This window comes from Protopterus annectens, chromosome 10.part0, assembly GCF_019279795.1.
Source record: "Protopterus annectens isolate FY-2018-M chromosome 10.part0, PAN1.0, whole genome shotgun sequence".
Taxonomy (NCBI): domain Eukaryota; kingdom Metazoa; phylum Chordata; order Ceratodontiformes; family Protopteridae; genus Protopterus; species Protopterus annectens.
Genome location: NC_056744.1, coordinates 778037059 through 778043495, shown reverse-complemented (window position 1 = coordinate 778043495; position 6437 = coordinate 778037059). Strand labels below are relative to the sequence as shown.

Sequence of the window (6437 nt, the reverse complement as noted above, 5' to 3'; positions counted from 1 at the left end):
TTCAAAATAGCCTGTAAAGGCAACAGTTTGAACAGTATGAAACTCCAAAGAAGCCGGTAATAGCGTAAAATGATTTAATTTCCGCTTTCGTCACACCTTCATCAGAATACAAAAAATACTACTACTAAGATACTTTAAATAGCCGTACAAATCAATCAATTAACAATAGTTTAGACTTAAAAAACACATCATAAAAATACATTTATGAAAAGTAAGTCTTTAAATCAATACCTAAACCTTTATTAATGTTTAATTTACGGTCTTTTAAAAAACATTTGACGTTAATGCTTTCGTTTAACCCTTTTAAAAATTATATTGAGCAAAGAGAATGCCTGTGGCAGATTAGATTAAGGTCTGATATTCATCCAGGGTTAAACGAAAGCATTAACGTCAAATGTTTTTTAAAAGACTATTGTTAATTGATTGATTTGTACGGCTATTTAAAGTATCTTAGTAGTAGTATTTTTTGTATTCTGATGAAGGTGTGACGAAAGCGGAAATTAAATAATTTTACGCTATTACCGGCTTCTTTGGAGTTTCATACTGTTCAAACTGTTGCCTTTACAGGCTATTTTGAAGTTTTATACTGCTTGAACTGGTGTTTCAGCTTTTTAGCCATCACCTTACCGCAGGCTTCCATCTGCCTACTAGCGAGTGTCATAAAATGTAAAAAAAAAACAAGTTTAATTAAATACAGTAAGCACTTTCATTAAATAGCTTCATCAGCCCATAAGACAACTGGTAACAAAGCATTTAAAAAACAGAGCAACCAATCAAAATTGCTCTAAACTGTAACATCACATCCTATCTAAACATGCTACAATGTTTCAAAACCCCTAGTGGGTATACATAACAAGTATCTGGTAATAGACAAAAACATTAAAAACCAATGATCTAATAAGATGTAAATGAAACAACAAACTAAACATGGACTACTTTCTAATTAAATATAATATTAAAATATATCTTTCATGAATTCATAGTTTGTAAACAGAAGAATCAGAAGTCAATCAAAGAAAAGGAAACATCCTAGTCACATCTAAAGCACGAGCCTTACATATATTGCTATCTGCTTCAAATACTAACAATTGAAAGCAAAAAATATAGTATTCAAAATGTATGTTAGTTTTGGGCACAGCTTATTAAACGCTGTCCGGTTCGATTCTCAGCTAGAGCGTCTTCTGCGTGGAGCCATGCGTGAATGGGCGTACCTTTGTTGAAGGTTGCGCATCAGGGCTGGTAACTCGGCAAGTAAAAATCAACTACCAATCATTAGCGGACCGGAGTTCCACTGTGGCGACCCCTAACCGGGAAAAGCCGAAAGACACAACAAGTACAAACAAACCATGTACTAAATACAAGTTATCTAATACAAAAATAAGACTGCCTAGAGTGAACCATGTTTGCCTTTTCGGCTTTTCCTGGTTAGGGGTTGGCACAGCGGAACTCCGGTCTGCTAATGATTGGCAGTCGATTTTTATGGTGCCAAGTTGCCAGCCCGAAGCCCAACCTTCAGAGAAGGCATGCCCCATTCACGCATGTCTTTCGGAGGCCACTCTACCATGGGGAGGACATGCAGACTCCACACAGAAGGCACTCCAGCCGAGAATCGAACAGGAGAACCTCTTGCTGTGAGGCAACAACGCTACCGCTGTACCACCATGGCTTAGAGTGAACCATGTACAGTGCATAACATGTGCCTCACACTCTAATCAGAAATATTCCATTCTGACTTAATAGAAGCTTAAGCACTTCAACCCAGTAAAAAACTATACAGCGCATACGGAGCCTAATGCACCCTGTTAAACACTTTAGAATCCAACAACCCAAGGTCTGCCGAGCCGCATGCCCCCCAGAGCTCTTCCATGCGCCCGCGAACGGCCTTGACTTAAATTTACTTTTTACTTTTTTTTATGTGTTTTTTGCCCTTTGCTATTTCTGCGATAATTACCTTTTTTTTTTTTTTTTTTTTTTTTTCTTTTTTTTCTTCTTGGCGCACGTAAAACTTTCTGCGTGCTCTGCGTTCGATTTTTTTTTTCGACTGCTTTTTGAAGCTGTGAGATGTGGCTAAGAAACTGGCGTTATATTTATTTTTAACTACTTTTTTACATCTACAGACAAAAAGGTAAGCTAAGCTAAGTAAAGCTAAAAAAAAACTCCCATAAAAAAAAATTGTCCCATCCTTATTTGTGTTTCACATCATTTGTAGAAGAGATAGAAGGGAGGATTCTGCCAAAATGCCTACCTTGCATATTCTACCTTGTATGTTAACATGTAGTATGACTCATGACTGGGTTTCCACAATTTTTCTGTACAATTTTTTCTCTTTGCCTTCCAATTTCCAAAAAATTTGAAAATGAAATGAAATGAATGTGATGCATGTGGTGGGGCATGTGTGTTTCTGCTAAAACTTTTAGTTAGTTTTTAGTTTTTTGTTGTTGTTAACTGTAACTGTGTAACAAAAAACAAGTACAACAAAACAAGTACTGTTGTTAAGTATTACAATCAGTTTGCTTGGGACACACTTTTTTTTTTTTTTTTTTTTTCATTTCACAGCTCTGTCACACAGTGTATTCACAAACTTGTGTCGCTAAGCGTTGCCTGTTCCTGTTCTCCCATACCCAGACATCAGTGTGGGTTTTTAGACTGCCCCCATCCGCCTACTATGGCATGTCTTTGGAATGTTGGGGAAAACAGAAGAGAAAAACCCACTGTACTAAATTTTGATTGTAGTAGTTCTCCATTTTTTACAATTTTAGGAAGGCATTCACAACATGTTGAGCGAAAATCAGGAGCTTTGTGAAATTGAGAGGCCATCTTGTTACTATTTGTTGTTGTGTGTATAAGGCAGCACCGGCTGGTTATCTTAGCTTTGTTTTTCTCTGTCACTATTTGCAGTGTTTGTCTAATGTAGAAAGAACCTGGACTGTCAGAGATGATTTGGCATATTGAGAAGTTCAGAAACTACATAATAACCTTTTTTACTAGAAACCATTAGCTTTTTATGGAAAACTTTTGAAGTGCACATGCTATGAATGAAAATACAAAGATTTTTACTGACAGATCTTTTTCTACATTGAATTAAGTTTGCAAGTTAAGGTTATATATTTATTCCCAGTGGGTTACTTACTTCCTCAAAAGCAAGCCATATTAGAGACATAGAAATGAGTTCTGGAGAACAGAAAAAGTAGACTCTCTTATCCCAGTTTATCTTGAAGACTTCCATAATGTCGGAGGTAGATATAACCAGATCTAACAGCCACAGGGTGCAATAATCCATTTACCATCATGTGTTTTAGGATACCATGATGCCTACTTAAGGGTTTGGCCAGTATCTGTATTAGTCCCCAAGATATACCTGTGGTTTTTTTTTTTTTTTTTTTTTTTTTCAGTTCATGAGAGACCTTTTTTTTTTTTTATTTGCCGTTTGCCCCAGATCATTCTTTAGAAGAACATCGAGCTTCTTTAGAATTCATGTACATACCAGTCTATAACAAAATCTAAACCCTAAGTTACAATGATGCAGCTACAAAATACTAAAACTCAAAATAAATTCAAAACACATCCTATTTCGCATCCAAGGTACAAGCTATGCACGTTACTATCTGCTCAAGAACAAAAATTGAAGATGGTAAATATACAATATTTATGTCACTTTCCGGCAAAGCTTATTCACTCTTAATACAATCAAGACACATACTAGGTCTTATTTTGGCTTTTCCCTTTTAGGGGTCGCCACAAGACACATACTAGGTAACAGTTGTTATCTAGTATGTGCCTCGCACTCTCATTAGGAATATTCCATTCTGACTTAATAGAAGCATGAACTCTTCAACCCCGTGGCCCCTATACACAGCTATACAGTGTATACAGAGCTTAATGGTATTGTTATACACTTTAAAAGGACATCGATCTTCCTTAGAATTCATGTACATATGCATCTGTAGCAAAAGAATGAACCATAAGGTGCAACAGTGCACCTATCTATTTCTGATACTAAAAAATATATATCACTGGGTTAAAGCAAAACTTATTATTGCCTCAACCCAACAAGCTCAGTTGAAACATTATAACAGCCTCAAAATAACATTACTCTGCAAACTAAACCCCAAGGCTCAACTTCGTAACCCCAATAAAAACTACATCTGGTATACTGAGCCTAAAGCATCCTACACTACAATTGGTAATCTATCTTCATTTAAATCCATGTACATACACATCAGTAGCAAAGAAAGGCCATAGTGTGCAAGAGCACATCTGTATATGTCTCGTTCTAAAATTAATGAAAAATATAAAACTGAGTTAAAGCAGTGCTAAGTATTGCTCCGACCCAGAGATGAGATTTGAGATATTCAGAGTAATGTAACAGTCACAAATTGACATTATTATGCAAAACGTATGCTCCTATGCTCCATGGGCATTTCTATGAGCTATATTCTTTCAAGCTTATACAATGTACAGAGACTAAAAAAAAAAAATAAAAAAAATATATATATATATATATATATATATATATATATATATATATATATATATATATGTGTACATATGTATGATACAAGATAACACAGTAAACCTATATAACCAGTGCATAGAAAAACATCCAAATACCGCTACAAAATACCATTCTATCCATATGCGACAAAATAATTAGTCACATAACCTAGAGTGCAATAATAACACTGGTATACATATAAAGTACAGCTGTGTACACTTACCATAATGCAGATGCTAGAGTGCATTCATTGTTGCAGTCATCACACACTTGGGTTATCTGCCTGCAAGTAGCTCTCTGACGGCCCAAACACCAGTCTTGGGATTTCTGCGTCGGATGCTGTCGCCTCTTCCATGATGTCAGGTCATCAAGGGTATAAAACATGCAGCCGACGCCATTAAATCAGTTTTTCTTGCCACAGATGTCAGGAGCCCGCAAAATAGGAAGCAATTACATGGTGTGGAACACCTCCAGTAAAAAGTAAATACCATAGCCATAAGATATGGCCAAAAAAGTAAAGGTAGACAGCATAGAGAAGTCAGGGGGCTGGAGGGAGGGTAACCAGGACTGCAACAGTGAATACACTTGAACATCTACATTTATGGTAAGTGTACACAACTGTACTATGTTCTTTGTGTTTCATGGTTGCAGTCATCACACTTGGGTTGATTCCCAAAGCTGAGGAAGGGTGGAGGTAATCAAGAAGTATTAGGGCTGGCTAGCATGCCTTGTAAGACTGCTGTGGCAAATCCAGCTCTGGATTTAGAATAAGTGGTAATGCTTGGTGAAGGTGTGTACAGAACTCCAGGTTGCAGCTTCCAGGATGTCCCTGGTAGGCACTCCCCTGAGAAATGATGTAGAAGTTGAGGTAGCCCTAGTGGAATGAGTTTTGATCCCCTGTGGGACAGGCTTTCCATGGTGTTTGTAGCAGTGTGCTATCCATTTGGAAATGGTTTGCTTTGAAATGGCCTTGCCCTCTGCCCCTGTAGCAAAGCTGACTAGCAGCTGGTCAGTTTTTCTGAAAGGCTTAGTTCTGTCAATGTAGAACCTGAGCTGTCTGTGCATGTCCAAGGAATGCAGGATCCCTTCCCCTTTATTCTGAGGATTAGTAAAAACAGTTGGTAAATGGATGGATTGGTTTAAAGCCAAACTGGATACCACCTTGGGCATAAATAATGGGTTAGTCCTGAGGGAAACCCTGTCAGCATGGAAGATAATGAAGGGTTCCCACAGCTATAAGAGCCTGTAACTCAGACACTCTTCTTGCTGAAGTAATGGCTAGAAGTAAGGCTGTTTTCCAAGAGAGGAATTTTAACTCTGCTGTAGCAGCAGGCTCAAAAGGGGAAGCGTGAGCTTCTCTAATACAAAGAGAAGGTCCCAGGCAGGAGTGGGAGCTCTCCTCGGGGGGTCGTAAATTGTTAGCTCCTCTCAGGAACTGTTTGATCAGAGGGTGAGAGAAGAGGGGTGGCTCAGTATTGTAATGAGCAGAGATGGCAGACGCATGAATCCTAAATGATAAGGATAGGCCTTTGTGGAGCAGCTCTGCTAGATAATATAGAATTTGAGGTAAGGTGGGCACAGCTGTGTCCCCTTCCTTGAGACTGGCTCCAAGAACAGTATTTTTTCCACTTTTCTGAATAGGATTTCCTAGTACTAGGCCTCCTGGCCTCAGATGACATCCAGCACCTGTTTGCTGAGGGTTGCTGGTGATGTATTCAGGGAATAAGCCAGGCTGCAAGGTTCAGGGTTTGCAGCAGAGGATGCAAAATATGTCCCTCCTGCTGGGACAGCAGAGAGGGGGTCTAATGTAGGTGCCCGGGTGGCACTGCAGTCAGACTGCGTAAGTGTGCATACCAGTGCTGGCGTGGCCAGTCTGGTGTAATAAAGATTGTCCTTGGCCTGTCTTGTTTGATCTTGAGTAGTACTTTTGAGAGAAGGGGCA

The 6437-nt window shown here is 38.5% G+C and overlaps 1 protein-coding gene across 4 annotated transcripts in view; it reads right to left on the bottom strand.

Annotated features, from left to right (window-relative positions):
• The window catches only part of SERBP1 (SERPINE1 mRNA binding protein 1), a 1097797-nt gene that overhangs the window by 1013992 nt on the left and 77368 nt on the right, over positions 1 to 6437 (bottom strand). The gene's annotated exons all lie outside the window — the stretch shown is intronic.